The 23,514-nt window shown below is 44.1% G+C and overlaps 1 protein-coding gene across 8 annotated transcripts in view; it reads right to left on the bottom strand.

The window, feature by feature from the left end:
- Nucleotides 1–23,514, bottom strand: part of RPS6KA2 (ribosomal protein S6 kinase A2) — a 451,568-nt gene that overhangs the window by 171,358 nt on the left and 256,696 nt on the right. The gene's annotated exons all lie outside the window — the stretch shown is intronic.

Here is a 23,514-nt window from a genome sequence, read left to right as displayed (position 1 = left end):
TATGCACCATGAGTTCTGTCTAATGGTAACATAGGTTAGAGCAAAATACAGTCAATACATTTGTTTTAGCTCAAGTAATTTCATCACCTTACCCCACAGTGATAGTGACCTTCTAAAAGTCAGTAAAAATGTACGTCTTAAAATGTATTTTACAGCTCTGGTAGGCCATGTGTGCAATGAAACAAGGTTAATAAATTTAAAATGCCTTGGCGTGTTTTGCTCCTGTCTTAGTCTGCCTGAGCTGTCATGACAAAGTACTATGGATTCGGTGGCTTACAAAACAGACATTTATTTCCCATCGTTCTGGAAGCTGGAAGTCCAAGATCAAGGTGACGGCCATTTGGTCCTGGTGAGGGCTCAATTCCTGGCTCACAGGCAGCTGCTCCTCGCAGCACCCTTTCGTGGTGGAACAAGAGCTCTGGTCTCTCTTCCTCTTCCTCTGAGGACACTACTCCCATGGAATCAGGGCCCCATGCTCAGGACGTCACTTCACCTTCATTACTTCCTTACAGGCCCTTTCTCCACATAGAATCACACTGGGGGTTGGAGCTTCCCAATGTGAACTTGGAGGGATACAACTGAGTCCATTAACATTCCATCCCTCATTTGTCTAACAGTGTGACCTTACTCGGCAATGACAGGGACACTCTAAATGTCAACATTTACATCTTAAAACACTTTTTACAGCTCTATTAGGTCAGTTATGTCAGGACATCGCATTAATAAATGAAAAATGCCTGGGCATTTTGGGGATACTCGGCAGCTCTCCAGTAGTTAAGGAAACTCAGTATACCCCAATCTGGTCATTTCTATCTGTGATTGTGGTCTTTTGCACCTTACTTTATAGTCATTATAACTGAAATTTTAACAGAAACAAAGGGGCTATGCTGTCAGGCCAAGTTTTCAGTAAATACGGTGAGGAGCTGTAAGCTCAGAAAGCGTTCCTATGTAATAGAATTCATTTCTCATGGAGAGACCATGATTGATCTATTTGAAATGCAATATTGGTCCAGAAACTCAGAAACATTTGGTGGAACTCAAGGGTTTACAATAACAACATTAGCTAAAGATTCAATCTGGACCTATTTTAAGATCACCGAGGGGGTGGCACATTTGTGTGTCATTCCCAAGATGTCTCGAAACACACAGCAGATTTCTGCTGTAGCAACTAGTGTGAGAAAACCCGAGAGCTTCTTGGTCGTCTTTGCACCTCTGAGTGCTGAGCACACGTGTGGGGACAAATTGCTACAATGATGTGGGGTGCAGGAAGCTCGAGTTTCAAAAGAAGATCATAAGTAACACATTTTTCCTTCCAGCCAGAATGCCCTGAAATACATGAAAAAAGATGCAGCTCTGGCTACATGAAAAAGAGGTAGTGACTGACTCGGGGCTGGGAAACGAAGCTGTCCTCGCTGGGATGGCCTTTCAGTCTCACAGCTTCAGCAACGTTAGCTTCTTAATTATGAATATTTTTCTCTCAAAGATTAAGGAATCGAGGAATGCTGACATATCTGTATTGATTAGTTATGGTTCTCCACTGTGTTTACTGCCATCCTAATTACAGAACTTAATTTTCACATTTACTTATAATTGTGTGCAATTGTCCAGGTTGATCTTTTAAGGTTAAAGAGAAAATCTCAAACATGACATCAAATAAGTCTTCTAATAAAGCCCATGAACTAGTCTATATATACCAGAGGAGGAAAGAAAAAGAATGACCACAGTTTATTCCAAAGACATGACAAAGGTAACACACATCAGTTACACACAAAGTCAAATTTCAGTATTACCTCCAGAGCAGAGGGAGCCAACAGCCTTCAGAAATCTCTGCTCCTGCCACAGGCTGGGGCTCCTGCCAGGTGCCTCCTGGTGGGGACTACATTTCCCAGCCCTCCTTGCAGCCAGGTGTGGTCATGTGACTAGCCCCGGTGAATGGAGTGTGTCCAGATGGTGTACCTTTAAGAAGCAGGTGCTTCTTTCATAGTCTCTTTCCCTCCCAGTTGACTGCTGGCCCTTGAGGCTGGTGGAGCTACACAAAGAAGAAGCCTGGGTCCCCCAAATCCCCATGTGGAAGCAAAGTTGCCACTCCTCAGGAACCCTGACATTAAACTAACACATAAGCAAGAAATAATTTTTCTTTTATGAACTCACGAAAATATCTTACTGAAACACAAGAGCACACAGTCCAGAGCCCCTGGGTCAGAGCCCCTACAGGCCCAAGAAATGCTTGGTTGGACACTGGCATCGGAGAGAGGGAGGCAAGAAAGATGAGATAAGCACAGACTAGAGATTCGTATCACTTTTCATAAGTACAAGAGAAACATATCATCAAAACCAGTTCTAATCACCGTCACTCTAATTGTGTGGCATCAGACAAGCTCCTCACCAGTCCTTGGCTTCAGTCCCCTCCTACGTAGAATGAGGGGGCCCTACCTGGATTGGTGGTTGTGAGAAATAAAGAAATACATGAACCCATGCATGTAAAACTCCCAGAACAGTTCTGGCATAGAGTGGGGTCTCAAAAATAACGCTTTAATTCTTCCTGAATATCTAATGCAGTGATATAACATCTTTCTTGAAAGAGTCTGCCCTTTTTGAAGTCTGTCATTGGGGGGGGGGAAAAAGCAAACCAGCATAAAATAAATTATGTATATACACAAGTGTAAAATATATAAGTGGATTCAGAAGTAGAAGATGAAGGACCCATGTCTCTGAAAAGCCACAGCTGAAGGTGCTGAAACTAACCGTCTGGCCTCACTAGCATGGGGGGTAGAGTCTGACTTCCTGCTGGCTGCTGTCATTAGTGGCGGGACTTTCCGGGACCATGTGCTCTCTGCCCTGTGGCGAAGCATCCCGAGGCGATGAGAGTGAGACCCTGCGCCCTCCTCACTCACTCAGGTTCCAGTTACAACAGTGAATTTATTTTGTCTTTATCTGTTTGGCTTTTTATCACATCTGAATGCAAAATATGCAGCACAAAATGAATGAAAATTGAGACCCCAGTGACGGTTAGAGAATTTTCGTACCACAAACTAAAAGTGAATTTCTTTCCAAGAAATGGGGGACCTTCGTTTCACTCCCCAGTCTACACCCAGTGCTGAGGTCTAAAGTAAACAAGGCAGGAGCTCGACTCCATCCCAGGGACCTCACCCTCTGCTGCTTCGAGTGCAGTTTAAAAAGAGGAACAAGGACCTCCACAAAGTCAGCTCCACATTCAGCAGGTGGACAGCAGAATCAAATCTCCGCAAAGAAACAGCATATGAGCGTGCGCAGCTGCTCACGGACCTAAGTTATAATTTCCAGGTGGGGCCAGTGAGTCGCTGCAGGTGTGGCTTTCTGCAGAAAAAAATGAGGGGTGACTGAACTGGATTCCACAGGCCCTAGCCACACAGAGCATCATGCTGCTGAACTGGGGGTCTTAGGGGACTCCTCTTGGGCACACGGCATCCCTTTGCTGCCTCCTTTCCACAGGGACCCTGCACTGGGAACTTGCAGCACGCCACTGAGACATCAGGGGTCCGGGGAAGTTCTGCCTGTCCCCCACCTCTCGCTCTGGCTGATGTTGCCAGCTAATTTGTAGACTTGCATGTACATAATATTCCTATGTGTACAGAAAAACAATCAAAGGTGGAACTAGATCATCTGATCTCAACTCCAGAATGTGGGCCTTGTTGCTGCCTTGTAACCTGGGGCTGCTACTGTGCCCTTGTGATGGGCACAGGGTTCCCAGAAGCTCGGGGCCCTAAGAGAGTCCAGCTGGGCAGTGGCACATGACAGACAGGGTGCAGAAGCCAACGGCCCTCCGTGCTCACTGTCAACCCAGCCAGCAGAGGCTGTGCACAGGTGGCCAGGTGCGAGTACCTGTGCTCCAGCAAGTAGCTGGAAAAGGAACACTGTGCTTGCTCGGGGCTGACTTCCAAATTGGGAGGAGGAGGAGTGGGTGGTTAAGGGCATCTAGGAGGTGGGTGGCAAGGGAGTGCCCCCATGGAAAAGGAGAAAGAAGCTCTAAGCCCTTGATGCGTCAGAGCTGAAATTAGTAACGTTGGGATTGCCACTACTCTTTCAAACTCTTTATAAAAGAGCCCCAGGCTTTCTGGAAACAGGTGGTCAGATTGAAATAAAAATGATGGCTATGGGGCCAATCTCCTCCTACCGCCAGCAAAAGCCAAAAGTGAATTCATGTTTCACAGCCAGCGTGAAGAAAGCGTCTGCTCGACAGTTCAACGAGAAACCACAGCGCATTCCAGGGCCCCTCCTGGGGTTCCTTTGCTCATTTTCACATAAAGAAAGAAAAAGGAGGGGAGGTATTAATCTGCAGCACTAAGTATGCACTTTTGTGAACACTTGTTCTAAATTATTGCCATTACATATCCACACTGGAATTGAAAAACAATCCAGCTCAATTCACCAGGCAAAGAGACCCAGCCTCCACGGTCAGAGTATCTTCTCTGCCTCACAGGAGGGACTGTACCCTTAGAATTGAAATCAGTCATGCTTTATGGAAGGCTGCATGAACAATGTCATTCTACCCTTAGGTATTTTATCCTCATTAAGTCATGGAAAATAAGAGCCTAAAGGGAAACTGGGAAATTGAACTTTCAGCTTTTACTATCAGCTCCAATAGAGACTGTTGGTAGAAATGGGCGCACATCACCTGTGTCTCCAGCACCTCTGCATGAAAAACACAGAGCATGGTCTCTCAGTCTCACAGAAGTCTCTCACCCAATGCTTTGGCCCATACAAATCAGATTTGTTAGCAACGTTTTCAAAATTTCGAACTCCCAGATTTGATATACAACATAAACTGAACTCTGGCATGAAAAGAATGGAGAGAGACTTGGGATCTTACTGGGAGACAAGATCATATCCACCAACCCAAGGACAAACAAGGCCACAGGCATGCAAGTGAGATACACAGAAAACAAGAACAGGAGAGGCCAGAGGAAGAAGAGCCCCTGGGCGGCTTGATTAGGGGTGCTCAGAGGAGGAGGCAAGGGAACTGGGGGGAATACAGACTGTGCTGTGGAGAGGGCATTCAAGGTGAAATAAAACAGCTCACACAAAGACACAGGGGCTGGAATTGGCAAGCATCATCGGGATGATAAAGACTAAATCTATCTGATTACAGCGGCCTTCTGGTTTTGCTTCTTTTGTTGTTTTGCTTGTACTTTTTGCTTAAAACTTGGACATAGTGGGAAATAAAATCAGAACAGTAAATTTCTATTTCCCACATCAATAGGCTTCGAGGAGTAAGAACCTACCAAACGCTGATAAGAATCAGTCATTAGGGTCTGGAAGAGACAGCATCCATGTAAGATCAAGTTCACAGATTCCCAGTGTGAGCTCTGTGTCAGGCCCCGCCTTAGGAGGAGACAGATTCTATTTCAGGGCTGGGCACACCTAAAGATGGAGCCTGGCGAGGAGCATGACTTAGGGTGAGAACTATGCCATCAGCCTGCCCCAGAAGAATCCAGAAATGCAGCAGCACAATTAAAATCCTCATTGAGGACTTCAGGTCGCTGCACGGCACTGTACGGGGAATCGTGTGGAGCGAGGCCGTTGCACTGCACTGTACGGGGGATTCGGTCGTTGCACGGCACTGTACGGGGGATTCGTGTGGAGCGAGGCCGTTGCACTGCACTGTACGGGGGATTCATGTGGAGTGAGGTCGTTGCACTGCACCGTACGGGGGATTTGTGTGGAGTGAGTTGATGACTGTTACTCTTGCCCCCGCAACACACACATGCATGTGTGTAACTGAAAGCACATCTGTGTTAATGTGCTTCCCTACAGTAACCTTCTTACTATCTCTACTCATTTCCCTTCGCATCAGGTATACCTTAAATATACACAATAAAACTTATTTTTTAAAAAATTAAAAAAATAAAAAACCTCATTGGGGCAGTGAGTATAATCAACACTAATGGATAAGTGATGACCTCGGGCAAAGAGCATAAATAAGGGAATGGAAGAGATCATCAAAGACACCACTTAGAGTAAGCCCTTGCTGGATTTAAAAACAGATGAAAACCAACCCACACAAACTTTTGCAAGTAAAATGGATCTGCCTGCCATGTCACAGTCAATGAAGAGTCAAATCTGAGCATTATTTAATTACAAGCATCACAAAAGCAGAAAAACAGGTTGTCTCAGTTTGACTTTAGAATTCTCTTCTACACATTAAATGCCAGAAGATGCCAGAGAGCCATGCTCACTGAGCATCAGATACAAAAAGGCTGCAGCCCAGGCATTTCACAGTCACCCAGGCACCCTTCATAGATGCAGGTGATGGAAAAGGCCAGCATGCAAGGACTCAGCAAATACACCCTCCACGGGAGGCCCTGGGGGCACCTCGCAAAGATGTTACCATCATTCCACACGGCCAACAGTGCCACACCGGAGTTCCTTCTGGGATGGGCAGAATGCCTTTAGGCCAGCCACAGTGTGGCTGCTTCCATCCAAATGGCACTCGGCATGGGGCATGGTTTGATGTGTGCTCCCCGCCCCGGAAAAAAGACATGTCGCAGTTGCAGACCCGAGCATGTGACCTGACTTGGAAACAGGGTCACTGCAAATGTGATTAGTTAAAATGAGATCACAGAGGAGGTGAGTGGCCCTAATCCAAGATGACTGGATGACTATCTAATCCAAGACGACTTCTAAAAAGGCCACTTGAAAGCAGACACACCCCGAGACGGCGGCCTTGAGATGACGGAGGCAGCAAAGGAGTGCCTGGGGCCACCAGAAACCAGAAGGGGCAAGGAAGGATCCTCCCAGGGTGCTAGAGAGAGCTTGGTTTTGCCCACAGTATCATCTCGGATATCTACCCTCCAGGACTGAGAGAGCATAAACTCCCATTGGTTAACCCCCCTGTTCGAGGTAGTTTCTTACAGGAGCTCCAGAAAACTAACCCAGCATTCAGTTTGTACTAAAATCTCATCAGTGTACCCAGCATGGCCACCTGCGAGCCTGTGCGTATTACACACTGAGTTCCACAAGACAGAAGGCTGTGGACAACAGTCCCCAAACCCAAGCCGGCCCACGCTGACGGGACTGGCTGGATCCGCTGCACCGCAGGAGACAGAAGCGTCTGCGATACAGAAATCACTCCGAGCTTAGACGATGAGAAAACGATGATCTGTTTAAAAAGCAATCACCAGCCAGGGCGCAGCAGTGAACCAGAAAGTTCTCAGAAGTCCTGAAAAGTGGGCAAGAGACGGGCCTGGCTTGTAGAGAAAGTGACTTCACCAAATACCAGCAGAAAGAGAAAGACTTCTCGAGGGAACTGGAGAGTCACATATTATCACTAGTAGCGAGGGTCACAGGGAAATCAACAGGCTAATGAATTCTCTGCTCTACAGGGAGTCCTGGCCTGCAGAGAGCTTCTGATGGGTGCACCTCAGATTAAAACGAGGCAACTCATCTGCAAGAAGAGGGTCCCAGTGTGGTGCTGTGAGGGGCTGACGAGCCTGTTCTGTCCTCGGGAATTTACAGGGGCTACTTATTCACACAACGTATGGGCGAGGCAGAATCTGTGAATCTCATTTCACATAAGGGAACTAGGAGTTGAGGAACTTACTACTTGTTCTTATAACTAATAAGTGAGGAGCTGGAATGTGAACCCAGAAGCCCAGAGTCAGTGTTCCTGACCATCCTGCTGTGATGCCTGATACGCGAGGGGAAGAAATCAGAATCTCAATCAACGCCTGTCCTTATACCAGGCCCCGACTGATGAGAGGGCCAGAAGCACAGAAAGGGACTGGGGAGGGCAGGCAGGCAGCCACCCCGGAGAACTGTACTACAGCGCTTCACCTTCCCGGAGAGCACTGTTACCTGCCCACCTGCGGTCTGCCCTTACACTGCTCTTGGATATGTCTACTGTGACTCAAAGAATAGGCCTTCTGGGAAACAGATTGTGCCAGCGATCTATCCTAATTATATTCCTGAGCATGAATCAATAATAAAAGGATCATCAGACATCAGAGATTAAAAACATCAGCATGAAAGGCTGAGTTTGGAAAGTACATTTGAAACTCAAATTCAACATCGAGCTGAGACAGTTATCAAAGGAACAGGACAAACAGACATGTTAGTCACTCAAGACCTCAGAGCTCACCACTGATGCAACCTCAACAGACACCAGTGAGCAAAAGAGCAGTTCAGGAGAAGGGTGGCAGGACTGAGCAGAAAGAAGCTTTCGGATGCAGTGTGAGCACCAAAGAAGGTGGCATGAAGTCAAAGGAGAATTCAGTGGACCTTAAATCTCAATCAAATCCCAACATATACTTTTGGATTCTAAGCATTTGGAAGAAACATTCTTCATAGGTAATACCAGAGCTAAAAGAGAAAGAGAAACAGAACAGAACACAACAGAACAAAATAGAATAGAATGAAATAGAAGAGAATGGAATGAAATGGAATAGAATAAAACATAAAAAAAGACTATATAAAAACAGAACACATGACAAAAGTAGTATTTCAGATTGTGGGTAAATAGCTAGTTCTAAAACAATATGCTGGCTCACAATACAGTCAACTGGAATTATTGTGACAAAGTGTTAACAGAGTAAAATTATAATATAACCAGCACAGCACAGGCAACCAGGTCCATAAATCTCAGAATGGTATAGATCTTTCTTATGCAGGTACAAGAGCAAAGAGATACTTTATAAAGGAAATAATTTATAGATTTGGTTACATTAAAATTGACCTGCATCAAAACATTCCATTAAAAAATGTAAACACAAACTGATTTTAGAAAAAAAAAAAACTTGCAAAAAGAAAGAGCTCTTAATATATAAAGAGCTCTTACAAATCAGTAAGGAAGACAAATAGTTCGATTAAAATGGCAAAAGATCTAAACAGATGATTAACACAATCAATGAACATATGAACAAACGTCAAACTCACTAATACTTAAAAAACATATTTTTAATGTGTCGAACTTCTATAAATAACAAAATGATGATATTAAAAATTCTGAGAATATAGGAGAGTAAAAATCTCAGATAACTCAGGTAACACTATTACAAACGTAAATGCACAGAACTATTCTGCTCATGCCATTGACCTGAGAATTCTATTTCTGAGAATTTACCCTAAGAGAATAAAAGTGCATGGATAATTCTATGTTGAAGACCATTCATCATAGGGGTTTTAGTAATATAAAAATCGAAATGAATTTAATATTAAAAATGTATGATTAAATAAAGCTTACTTTATTTGATGTGTGACCATTATACTTGTATGTGTGGAATATTTAATGGTGAAGGTAAAATTCTGAAAATGTATTGGTAAGTGATATGAAACAGTTTCTAGAAGGTGATTCAAATTTTTAAAGAACTGCACATATGTATACATGAAGAAAGAATCGGAGGAAATCAAAAATTTAACAGGGGTCATTTTAAAGTAGAAAATGCTAAATAATTTGAGTTTTAAAAAATGTATTTCCCTCATAATTTTCACAATAAAATGTGTTATTTTAGTAATCAGAACAAATATCTTACCAAAAAATTTACCAAATGTTAAAAAACAAAAACAAACAAACAAAAAACTTGTCTGTCCAAACACATTGATTTTTCAACGATCTGTCCTAAAATATCACTTTCATAGTGCTTTTCTGCTATAAGGTTCTCAGAACCCCAAAGTTCTTTCCATCCAGTATTTACTGAGATGCAAAGAAACAAAAGTAGTAAAAAGATAAAAGAGGCAAAATAACATAATGGAAGGAGATCTGGTAACTGGGTCTGGGATTCTAACATTAGTCTTGAAATTAACTAGTTCTGTGACCTAAGCCGAAGTTCGTGGTCTTGGTTTTCTCATCCAAAGAAACGAAGAAGTTGAAATGAATAATTTTTTTGTTTGTTTTTTTTTTTTTGAGACAGAGTCTCATTCTGTCATCCAGGCTGGAGTGTGGTGGCAGGATCTCAGCTCACTGCAACCTCTATCTCCCAGGTTCAAGCGATTTTCATGTTTCGGCCTCCTGAGTAGCTGGGATTACAGGCACATACCACCACGGCTGGTTAAGTTTTGTATTTTAGTAGAGGCGGGGTTTCGCCATGCTGGCCAGGCTGGTCTCGAACTCCTGACCTCAAGTGATCTGTCTGCCTCGGCCTCCCGAGGGATTACAGGCGTGAGCCACCATGCCCAGCCAAAATGAATAAACTTTGAATGCAATTTTATACCCTAAAGTTCTATGATGCTATTTCATAATTCCCAAAAAAGCCAAGTTCAACGACAGCAAAGCTGCCCAGGGAAGTGGTTGTGTCCTCCACCCGCACAGACTATGGCTGTCCACTGGGACTTCAATCCCCAGATATGCTTGTGATTGGAAGTCCTTTTTCCTCTCTGAAATTTAGAAAGGTGCTGCAGTCACAGCTGGTTCTATTTTGCCACTGACAGGCAGACACATATTTTTATGCATTAGTAACCTTTAGGAATCTCAACCTCTCAGTGATGTAAGTCAAACACACACATTTAATGTTTCTAAGGAGAGAATCCAGTCTAATGTAAAATGATCTTAAGGAAGTCATTCTGTCCTTATACGATCTACTAGTCAAGGAAGATAGGCAGAAAGGAACAAAAGAATAAGGATGGGTACACATAAAACTACTTGGAGGAAAACTCCCTTCGATGTATTACCAATAAAGGAATGGGGTTCCCTTGTCGGTCAATCCTGGGCCAAGCAAATCCAAGCCCGGTCAGAGGCCAAGACCTCTGAAAGTAGAATGGCTTTTAGAACTTATTGTAATAGTATCCGACCAGTTTTTTAAGGCTTAAAGTAAGATACACAAGGTTTGGATATGGAAATCTTCGAAGAGTCATTGGTATCTTATCTCATAGAAAGGGAAAGGCTTTCAATGAGTTTAAAACATGTGACTTGCACTGTGATGCCAGGGAAATTGCACTCACTAGAGTTGACGTGCAGGAGGTTTGGAAGGCGGGGCGGCCTCCAGACAGGGGTCACAGTCCATGGGGGAAGATAGGCAGTAAGGTCCAGGCAATGATCAAGGAAGGAGGTAGGTTTGAGTTTATGGTCAATAATGTGATGATTAATACTGAGTGTCAACTTGACTGGATTGAAGGATGCAAAGTATTGTTCCTGGGTGTGTCTGTGAGGGTGTTGCCAAAGGAGATTAATATTCAACTTGGTGAACTGGGAGAGGCAGACCCACCCTCAATCTGGGTGGGCACCATCTCATCAGCAGCCAGTGAGGCTAGAATAAAGCAGGCAGGAGAAGATGGAAAAGCAGACTTGCTGAGTCTTCTGACCTTCATCTTTCTCCTGTGCTGGATGCCTCCTACCCTGAATCTTCAGACTCCAAGTTCCTCAGCCTTTGGAATCCAAGACTTACACCAGTAGTTTTCCAGGGGCTCTCGGGCCTTCAGCCACAGACTGAAGGCTGCACTGTTGGCTTCCCTGCTTTCGAGGTTTTGGGACTCAGACTGATCCACCACTGGCTTCCTTGTTTCTCAACTTGCAGATGGCCTAGACTGGGACTTTACCTTGTGATGGTGTGAGTCAACAGTCCTTAATAAACTCCCTTTCACATATAATCTATCCTATTAGTCCTGTCCCTCTAGAGAACTCTGACCAATACACTTTGTGAGGGAACATTGGGCCTGAATATGGGAGACAAACAGGATGGGGGGTTTCCACCACTGAACTCTTTACTGTGGAACGAGCAGAGCTGTCCCACCGCGGATGGACAAGTTATGTAGAGGTGAGGGGAATTTCGAGGGAATTGTGGCAATTCACCACAGATGCACCAGTTGGGGCCTGCAGAGAGAGGCCTGGGTGATGGGCACATGTGATGTCAGACACAGCCATGGGAGCAGATGGAGAAAGGACACAGGGGAGGGACCACAGATGCTGAGCACCGGCCCATGGTGTTCACCCACGAAAACCAGACAAAGTGAGATGGAGAGAAAGGAAAAGAAACAAGACAGTGTACGCCATGGGAGGCAAGAGAGGGGCACAGGTGGCTGGGGACACAGGCTACAGGGTAAGTCGAAACAATGGAGTCTCTAGAGGGTAGAGCTGGTGGCGAGGCACCCGTGAGGCCCCAGAGGACACAGCTCCCGAGTACGAATGGGACTCAGCAGATGGAGACAGCTTATCTATGAGGAGGTGGCAGTCATTGAAGGGAGAAAAAAAGGACAAGAGACAAATGTGAAGCCAACACCTGGCAACCAGGCCACGGGGGCCACTTGAGCATCTCTGTAGGACACAGAGCTGGGGAAAAGGACAGTGGTGGAGGGGATGCTGGGCTGCAGGGTGAAGGAGGAACTGGCTTCAAAAGGAGGAAGAGCATCTCTTCTTCTGGGAAAAAAAAAAGGTAGGAAGATTGGCATAAAGATAGAGGAGACATTTAACATATAAAGAAAATTTAAGTGATTTTGGAAACGATCGTTCTGCAATGCAATGATCGTGGAGCTGATAATACGCAAGATTGCAGCTCTAATAGATATTGTAGGCAAGCCAAAATTTTCATGAATTTTTCATGGATTTAACTAGTAGCTTCAAAATGACCATTTCATATTATTAAACATCAAGAGACAAGAAATATCCAATGGGCGATGGCATCATTGAGAAGAGAACAGAAACAGATTTCCGGAGTCCACAGGCTGGTGAGATGCTCCAGTTTATGGCACTCTGCTCTCTGGTGTGCCAGCCCCAGCCGGGCACCGTGCTATTGTTGGTTTTCCTCACCCAGTTCCTGTCAGAACCACTGCAGTCATGCCACAGACAGAGCTTTTGTGCAAATGGTATTTTCTTCTCTATTAAAATGTTCTGCTCTGTTCCCATCTAAATGGGTCCAGGAGCAGTCCCAGAGACACCAATTGCACGGAAGCATGGTTTGATTTCACATGGCTCTTGATGACCATAATTGTTGCTATTATTTGCCTTACTATTTCACCTCTCAGGCAGAAAGTAAACAAAACACTTCTCAGGAGAGAGAGGGGAGAAAGGAAGAGAGAAGACATTGTGGGGCCAAATTGGAGCACTGGACGGCATTTGCTGAACTGTTCTGATTTCCTTTGATGCTTTCCCTCCCTGCTGTTCAGGATAATGCCTTGTTCTCCTACCAAACCTGGTGTGGAAGGAATCCCTCCAAAAGGCAATGGCGGTAGACAGACCATGCTTTTATTTTCTTACAGGCATTTATGTTCTTACAGGAATGGTTTAGAGAGGCTTATGGATGAATTAAATGGTTTGCAAAATTAACACTGGATTCTCTACCACGTAGATAGGCAGGGACAATAAAGGAATAAAAAGTCACATTTGGAGCTGATGACATTTTAAAACCAATTCTGGATGGAGAAGTTGGAATCAGATGACCCCTTGAACTTGAAGACATTTGGTGAAACAGCCTGGAGTCTGCCCATCATGCACTGAGTCACGGGTGGCTGGTGTGGGTAGATGCTCTAAACATTTTGGCTCTGAGCACCTCTGTTTATACAACATTCTTTCCCATTACGTCAGGAATAGGAAGCCTGTTTTCTCTGAGATAATGGAGTCAGGAAGAGAAATCATGTCCCAACTCTGCTAAATTTTGTAGCAGTCCAGGAAACAACAAGGGTTTTCTTTGTATAAGCACATAGCACCTCTCTTTCCTATCTCCCTTCTTTCTTCCCTCCATCCTTGTATTCCACAGCTGACCAGGACTCAGCTCATCCCCATCAGACATGGCTCATTCTCAAGAGGTCCCCCCGGGTGGGGCTGAAACAGTGGGGTACCTAATGCCCAGGCAGGGCCCAGCCCGGCATGTCTCAGGGGTTACTGCTGCTTGTCCAGGTCTGTAACTATTGTCTCAGGTTCGGTGATCAAGATCTCCAGGATAAATTTCATCCTAAGAAATAATTAAAGATTCCAGAGCGGGAGTCACCTGGTGCGTGCCATATGTGAACACCCACTCTTGGGGATGTTTGAAGAAGCACTGAATTGGTACGAAGGACTGAAAGTAGGTAGAGGTTTTTAGAAAGGTAAATTCTGCAAACTACAGATGGGGAGATTGGAAATTAGCTTGACAACATCTTAGGGAGGAAGTGGTGATCAACAATAATCGGGAGAGTCAGATGAAATATATGCTGATTCCCTTCTCTCCTCTGCGGAGGCTACCAGATGGGTAGATGTGGAGAAAATGGTAAACAGTGTCTCTGGTGTTCAGGAAGAATTTAACAAGGTTTTCTCATTACATATACCGAATACAACGAAGAAATGACGACTGGCAGATTAATAGCTGCCTCAACCAAAGGGAAGTAATTAATCAATCCACATCAACTCAGAAAGCAGTTCTGAGGGCACCCTCCTGGCTTGCTCCATTCAGCCTTCTCATCAGCGCCAGGGGAAGCACGAAGCTTCATGACACTGGGAAGACAGCACGTCACTTGCAGGATGATGGGATATGTATCTCTAAAAATACCAACCAACTGGATGTCTGAATTTAAGAACAAAATAAGAGACACAAATGCAACGTCTTACTCTCATCAAACAAAAAACAAATAAGCTGCAGGGGGAGGGGCCAGATTAGCAAGGAGTGTTAGCTCAACAGGGACTCAGTAATGTGAGGATCGTGTAAGTGCTGGGAGAAACGATGCAGGCTTCGGCGTGCGTCTTCCCAGGGCAGGTCTCCTTCCCACTCCATCTCCACTCTCCATGTGTCACCTCTCAAGGCCGAGAGCAGAAACTACCACCTCACCTAGCGTGGTCACCTCCTTGGAGTAGCTTCTTCCGTCATGGCGCATTGGACACCCAGCCTTCCCTCCTCCGCATACTGCTGAGCGTGGTGAGGTTTGGTTTTTTTTGTTTTGTTTTGTTTTTGAGACAGAGTCTTGCTCCATAGCTGAGGCTAGAGTGTAGTGGCGCCATCATAGCTCACTGCAGCCTCGAACTCTTGGGCCCAAAGAATCCTCCCACCTCAGCTCCTGGAGTAGGTGCACCTACTACAGGTGCACCACCACACCTGGCTAATTTATTTTTGTTTTTAGTACAGACAAGGTCCCACCATGTTTCCCAGACCAGTCTCTGGAGCTCACGTGATCTTCTGGCCTCAGCCTCCCAAAGTGCTGAGATGACAGGCATGAGCCATTGTGCCTGGCCAAGGTTACTGTTTAACATCTGGCTTCCCAAGTGGACCATGGGCTCCAAGGGCAGAGACAATGTCTGTCTTATTCTCAGATGTTTAGCCAGGCAATGCCTGGCACTTTGTAGAAATTCAATCAAGGCTTGCTCAGTGAAGATAAATGAATGAGTCACCACCATCAGATGTGATTTTCTTCCTATCTGAACTCACCTGGTTTTCCTGTTGGACACACTGTCTTGGGAATTTGGAAATATCCCTTATTCCTGATGGGTTCTGAGATCCTTTAGTGCAGGAAGTCTGCCTGATTAATCTTTGAATAAGAACCTACCAGAGTACCGTATCTAAAGACTGGCTGCATAAACAAATGGGAGAAGAAACCGATAATTCTTTTAACATACAAGTTGCTGCACTTGCCCTATTTTCAGGACTAGATAATATAGCTGCATGTAGCATATTTTAAGTAAAATGAAATTTCAGATGTGTAGAAATCAGTGAAAGAAGCTCATTGCACAAAGTGAATAGAAATGGAAAATGGAATATGCATGCATTTTGAAATTGGTCTTATCAAAATCAGTAGGAAATTAAATTTTAAACTCAAAGTCATTCTTATTATATTATCCCTATTGAAATTCAACTTGCTTTTGCCTGTAGGCAGGGAGCAATTTATTAAAATACTCTGCATATCCAATATTTCTTAAACAAACAAACAAAATCTCTTATACTCAGCTCAAAAAGATGGTGACAGATGAAGGAAGAATTAGAAGTATTGAAAAAAAAGAAGAAAAAGAAAAAAACAATAAACCACATGGTCTATCTTAGAACCTGACTGATGATTCCATTCAGACAATATTTCTTGGATACCCACAGGTCACAAGCCACGTGATATTAGATAGAGAAAATGATAGAAATCAAGCCATATTTCTCTACTTGCAAGCCAGTTATATATTAGCAGATACATACAATACCCAAAATGCTCTTAAATCCAAATAAATCACATTTTTATGATGCAAATACTGACAGCTTAAATCTATATAGCACTCCATTGGTTACAAAGCACTTACAGCACTTGTTCTACGAATGGAACAAGACGCAATTGTGCATACACGAGGTGACTCCATTTATATGAATGCATCTTATACGACGACTTTGGAGGGAAATTTGGTAATATTTACTATAGTTGAAGATCGTGTGCTCCATGACTCAGCAATCTCACTCCCAGGTATATACCCGAGAGAACATCCCCCAACACCTGCACCTACTGTGCTCACGGGACGGATGCACAAGATCGTTCATGGCAGCACTGCTCTCAGCAACACCAGAAGGAAACAACAAATTAAATAAACATCTTATTTAATTTGAAAGTAAGTTAATCTTGTTAGGTTAAAGAGTTGTGTCAATTGCAAGTTGTCTCCAAAAGCTACTGGGAGCATAAAGAACCAAGAAGAGCTACGACAATATTGAGAGAAAAAAAAAAAAACAACAACAAAACCCCAGTAAGATAAAGGTAGGAGAGACTTGCTGTTTTAGCTATCAAGACTTTTTTTAAACTGATGGTTAATAGGACAGTGTGGTTTTGACACAGGTTAGACAAATGAAACAGAATAGAGCCAGAAATAGACTCCATCCTTATAGGGAAATGTGCGAATTCAGAGGTGGCCTTGCAGGTAAATGGAGAAAGGATGAACAATACAATAAGGAGCACTTAAAAAAGTGCTTATCTTATTTAAAAAGCAGAAAACAAAACTAGTTCCATTCTTGAGACTATACAAAGAACGCAAGTCATTAAAGACCAAAGTGTTAAAAATAAAACTTTAAAAATTTTAGATAACAGATCACTTTTACAACTTCAGAGTGAGGATAGGCTTCTTAATTAAGACACAGAAAGCACATAATGTAAAGAAAAGGATGAATCAACTCAGCTGCATAAAAATTTTAAACTTCTGTATCAAAAAGTTTAAAAGACTGGCCACAAACTTGATAGCATTTACAATGCATGTAACTGATGAAGAGTTATTATACAGAATATGTAAAGAACTCCTATAAATTAACTAAAAGAGACAGAGAAAAGGAGAATAGGAACACTGAATAGATGGGGGACGCAAAGAGAAATATCAATGCCCCGACATGCGAAGGGAGTCTGACCACACTGGCCATCGGGCAGTGCACGTTCCAGCCACAGTGGGACACCATCTCACACACAGCCAATGGGCCACGACTCAGAGCCTGACGTCCTGCCAACAGCAAGGAGGGAGAGAATGAGAACTCGCATCTGTAACTGGTGGCAATGCATCTTATACGGTGACTTTGGAGGGAAATTTGGTAATATTTACTATAGTTGAAGATTGTGTGCTCCATGACACAGCAATCTCACTCCCAGGTACATACCCGAGAGAACCGCCCCCAACACCTGCCCCTACTGTGCCCATGGGACAGATGCACAAGATCCGTCATGGCAGCACCGCTCTCAGCAACACCAGAAGGAAACAACAAGCATCCAGCCCCAGGGCAACCGACACAGGACCGATGGCACAGTCAGATGAAATACCACACAGAAGCAAACATAGGAACCAAGCGCTACCCATCAGCATGGGTACAGCTCATGAATGCAATATGGAACAAGACGCATTCGTGCATACACGAGGTGACTCCATTTATATGACATGTCAACTGTAGAAAACAACACAGTGTTTAGGACACACACCATAAAACAGGAAGAAATAAACAGGAGTGGTAGACATCAAATCCAGGGCAATGGTAGCCTCCAGGTGGGAGGGAGAAGGATGAGACTGGGGGGCCATAAATGGTGTTTAACTGTATCGATAACTTCTTTATTTCTTAAGCTGAATTTATGGGTGCAAAGGTGTTTCTTATAGCATTTTTGTTCCTAAATATGTCTAAAATATTTCCTAAGAAAAATCTGAAAAGGGCTCAAGTCAATGTTTCTGTTCACTGAGTTAAGGAAGTTTTCTGCAAGCCAATGCTCTATCCACACTGAAAATCTGGAGAGAGGTGTTGGTCAGGGGCACCTAGGAACCCATTCTGCTTTCACCCTTTGGATGAGTTCATTCAAAGACTAAGAGACCTCGACATTTGGAAATGTAAACATTCACTCAAATCTACATCTGTTAAGTGTTAAGTTCTGACATGAGCTTAGTCTAAAAGGGATCTGGGCGGGATATCAAGAACCAAACATCACAGCTAGAGCCTTCCCTCTGCTACTTCCCTGTCTGTGGTCTCTGCGTGATACGCATTACGGTTTCTAAGGGACAGGGAAGCTTGGCTGAGATCACTGCATCTGCTCTCGGCTTGTGTGGGCCATGGCACTTTCAAAAAAGATCATGCTGCTTAGCATAATTAAACCAGGAACTCAGTGCAGCCTCAGAGGGTGTGGGGTGGGGCAGGGCTCTGGGAGGCCAAGTGGTGACTTCCTCCAGTCCAGCATCCACCAGCCACACGGGAGATGGTGTGGGACGTGGGATCTGGAAGGCTTCGTTTGGCCTCATAAATGGGATTAGCATGGGGGCAGCTACCAACCAGTCACCTTCTAGAGTCAAGGGTGGCCAGGTAAAGGGCTTTGGCATGGAAGTGCGGGTTGCCAAGGGAGTCATGGGAGGGGACATGACAGAAGATGCTTCCATCTGGACAACACCTGTCACTGGGAGGGCACCGTGAACATGGCTGGCATGTTCTGGGCAATCTAAGGCTCAAGTTAGACAGAGACACAGGCACAGGAAGGATCCTGAATATTGCGAGGTTGTGGGAGGGAGGCCGAGGAATGGCTGTGGCCCAGGGGTATCAAATAAATGCCCCCATGCTGTTGTTTGCGATAACAAGTCAGGGGTGTTGGAGGAGCCAAAGCCAAACACCCACTAAACGGGCAATCGGGATTGTTTTAGGCAGAAACGGGATCACCGCAAAGCTGACATGTTGGAAGGGGTGAGATGAGAGCTAAGAACTTCTCCAACTCGTCCTAATGGGTCCCTCCTAGAAGTCATGAAGAGAAAAGGGCGAGACTATGAAACAAAGTGTGTAAAGGTGGAAAGAAGTAATAAAAAAATGAAGAAGAGCTCCATCGTGATTAACCCTCCATGGAAAAGCTCCAGAGGAGGTGGCTTTGCCAACTGAAAGGTTTGCACTGTGAACAACGCTATGTAAAATGCACCTGTACCAGTACATTCCCCTGTGGACGGCTCTGCATGGAGATGTGATGAGGACAAACAATCTAGGAAATCATCGTTTTCATATCAGTGTTTGGAAGTTTCAGAGTTTATTTGAATGGGAACATAACAGCTCACTAATAAAAAATGAGGAATGTCTTACTTTTTTAAAAAAACGTTTCCCCAAATAGGTTTGCTTATATGATCTATTTGTGGGTTTGGAATGAGCATGTGGAAAACTAAAAAAAAAAAAAAAAAAAATTCACAAATTAATAAAGACACAAACTCCATGTTTTATTATGCCCAGAGTGGTGCGTGCTTCCCTGCTGGGGTAACTGAAGTTGCCGGGGCTGGGTTCACCGGGGACCGTAAGGGAGCTTCCCGGATGGGGCAGTCCCCAGCTGGGGGAGGCGGTGTCCAGGCACCTCATATGCCATGCCTTGGGCCTTACCTGCGAGTCAGAGTTTCTAAAAGTCCTTCTGTCATGGGCTTGCTGTAAGAATTCAACATAAATATGGACAGTGCTCAGAACACGGGGCGCCTGACGTCTGGAGCAGCAAACTGTGATCAAACACTCATATTTCCACAGCAAAACAATGATCCACACTGATGGAGGCAAAGAAGGAGAAGAAGACTGTACGAGCCTTCCCCACCCAGCGCAAACCTACCAGGGCTCTGTGCGCCAGTGCCACAGGCCCTCCCACAGCTGGCCCCTCAGGCCCTCCTGTTCCGGGGCTTCTCTGAGACGACGTGGCACTCTTCACTGGGAATATCCCTCTTGCCTCTCCTAGAACCACCTCCAACCAGATTCTGGCAGGAGATGCTGCAACCTGCAACCAAGTCATCTGCACGGGGCCCTGGCCCCCAAGGGCCTCGGGTAGATCCCTGTTCATTTTATCAATGACATTCTCACCCCTCTAAAGCCATATTGTGTTTGTAATCTACAACAGGTAGATGACATCCAGTCTTACAGCATTTACAATCATTTCAAGACAATGACTTTTATCTCCTTAATTAGATTACGAGCTCCTTAAAAGGCAACCCTGGGGTGATCACATAGCCTAAAAGACGAATGAGATTAAATATAGGGACATGAAAGTTCTTCTTGATGCTTAAATGTGTTTATTAAGACTTAATCCAATTATATTATTGGGATTGATATCTATAAGTCTCTAGTAGACATTCTTGTTTAAGTTTTAAAATATCATGCTAGGCACGTAAAATGCCATGTGACATTAGAACAAAAAATTAGCATGTAGAATGACTGGCACGTGAAATGTGATATTAGAACAATAAATTAACGTGTAGAGTATGATTTAATGTGAAAGGGCCACGTGAGGTGGCATTTTAGACAGAAATGCACACACATGCACACACACAAGCACACATACACCTCCCTTCACGCGTTCAACTGAGATCTTTCAAAGGTGAAATCAAAAAAAAAATAGCACACAAACTTTATGGAAAAGAGCAAACCGAAAGATTGTTTTCTGTGGTGGTAAGACCTGAAATGAAAACACATGACCAGTGGTTGAGATATAAAGGCATTACGCTGCCCAGAGGCGCAGCAACCAAAATAGAAAGTTTTTACTTTGCAGGTTGATATGATTTAGCCTAAGGCACTAAATCAGTACCTGCTATCAGATCACTGTCCTTGAGTCCTGATTTCCTACTGCCAGCAAAGCCCCTTGATGAGCGTCTACAAGAGGGCAAAGGCAGCGCAACGCCGCCCACAGTAAGACTGCAGGGCTGCACACATTAGACTCTTTGACACTTTTATTATAGCTACAGCCTGAGGAGGCAGTTCTAACTCCTGCTCTTATGAAAATAAAATGGGGCACACCATACAAGATACAGACTTCAGCCATCTGCACCCCACTTCTTTTGAGACCCACAAGATCGGAGTGCTTGCACGAGAGGTAAAATGATTTCCTTAGAAACACGCTCACCTGTGCACCATGAGAGACCCAAAGCTGAAGAGCCCCCTTGCTTTCCTTGCTCGATTACACAAGAAAAGCCAAAGCAAAAAGCACCTGGCATGGTGAATTTAACTCTGCAAAAACATATCCTGAATACAACTCCCTACTAGAAATTTGAATATCTAAGCAGGGTTGTGCAGGCCCTTCAAAGTGACTGCAAATTACAGTGGAAAGACATGGTTAACACAGAAGTTATGGCATTCTTGCTATAAGCAATACCATCAAGAAAATGAAAAGACAACCCACTAAGTGGAAAAGTATTTGCAAATAATATGCCTGAGAAGGCACTTGTATCCAGAATATATAAATAATTCTTACAACTCAACAATAAAAAGATAAATCACCCAATTTTTAAAAATGGGCCAGTGACCCGATTTGATATTTCTCCAAAAACATACAGCCAATAAAAACATGAAAAGATGCTCAACATCACTTGTCATCAGAGAAATGCAAATCAAAACCGTAAGGAGGCACCACTTCATACCCACCAGGATGGCTGTATTCAAAAGGTGAACAATAACATGTAGGAAAAAATGGAGCTCGGCCAAGTGCGGTGGCTCACACCTGTAATCCCAGTACTTTGAGAGGCCAAGACGGGCAGATCACCTGAGGTCAGGAGTTTGAGACCAGCCTTGACCAACATAGTGAAAACTCGTCTCTACTAAAAATACAAAAAGTAGCTGGGCGTGCTGGCAGGCTCCTGTAATCCCAGCTACTAGGGAGACTGAGGCAGAAGAATTGCTTGAACCTGGGAGGCAGAGGTTGCAGTGAGCCGAGATTGTGCCATTGCACTCCAGCCTGGGCAACCAGAGGAAAACTCGGTCAAAAAAAAAAAAAAAAGGAAGTCCCTCTATCACTGCTGGGTGGAAGTGTACAAAGTTGCAATCACTTTGGAAAATGGTCTAGAAGCTCCTCAAAAGCTCAAACATAGAGTTGCCATATGATCCAGCAATTCCACTCCTAGGTATAAACCCAGGAGAAATAAAAAACATGTCCACACAAAAACCTGTATAAAAATGTTCATAGCACCATTAGTCACAACAGCCAAAAAGTGGGAACAACCCAAATGTCTATCAACTTACTAATGGATAAATACAATGTAGTATATCCATGCAGTGGAATATTACTTGGCAATAGAGAGAAATACTGCTGCAACATGAATGAGCCTTGAATACATGAGGCTAAGTGAAAGAAGCCAGCCACAAAACCCCACACTGTATGATTCCGTTTATATGAAATACTCAGAATAGGCAACTCTATGGAGACAGAAAGTGGATGTAGGGCTGTGGGGGGGTCATGGAGGGGAAAAGGGGGACAGGGTTCTGTTCTGAAGGATGAAAACATTCTAGATGTGGTAACAGTTGCACAATCTTGCGAATATACTAAAAACACGTAATTGTGCATTTTAAATGGGTGATTTGTATGGTATGTGAATTCGATCTCAAAGCTGTACACAAAAACAAAAACAAAATGTTATGGCATTCAGGGCAATTTGAAGCAAAACAAATGCTGAGATGGTTCTTAAGAAGGGACTTTCCTTTAGTCGGGCACGGTGGCATGTGCCTGCGATCCCAGCTATTCAGGAGGCTGAGGCAGGAGGATCGCTTTAGCCCAGGAGGTGGAAGCAGCAGTGAGCCGTGATCATGCCCCTGCACTTCAGCCAGAGTGAGAAAGCAAAACCCTGTCTTAGGAAAAAGAAAAAGAAAAAAAAGAGACTGTCTTGGCGCCTTTTATTATAGTGCATCTTGAAGAATGGAGGGGAATGCCTTCTTCCACACATCTAGCTTTCACTCTGAGTACATACTCAGGAAAGATTTGGGATTTTTCGAGAAGACCCCCAGGAGGGAATGGCTTAGTGCATGATAAGCAATTTCCTCAGGATATTTGCTTCCTGGCAACAAAATTTAGAATGCAAACAATATGGCATATTTTGAAACAGAGTTCCCCAGGGGGTAGACAATGCTGCTTCTCTTAGCCACTGTATGAAACAGTCTAGAAGTTGGATAACCTTATTTGTATGGTGGTAACCAATATCTCTATATCCATGTGAATTCAATCCAATTTGGTGCTACAAAAATTAAAAACGCTTGACTCAAAATTCTTACATCGAACCTGACTCAACAATCCATCGGGGCATGAAAAAAAATTCCCATTTAAGAACTTCTAGTTAATGAATTCAGGATTGTTTATCTCTGAGAGGGAGACAAAATCAGGAGTACGTTTGGAGTCTCAGGGAAAACACAACACTTTGATTATGGTTTAAGCCTAAAGGCATACTAAAGCATTTGTCCC

This window comes from Macaca fascicularis, chromosome 4 (genome assembly GCF_037993035.2).
Source record: "Macaca fascicularis isolate 582-1 chromosome 4, T2T-MFA8v1.1".
NCBI lineage: Eukaryota > Metazoa > Chordata > Mammalia > Primates > Cercopithecidae > Macaca > Macaca fascicularis.
The sequence above is the reverse complement of the archived record's forward strand: the minus strand, read 5'-3'. Positions and strand labels throughout refer to the sequence as shown.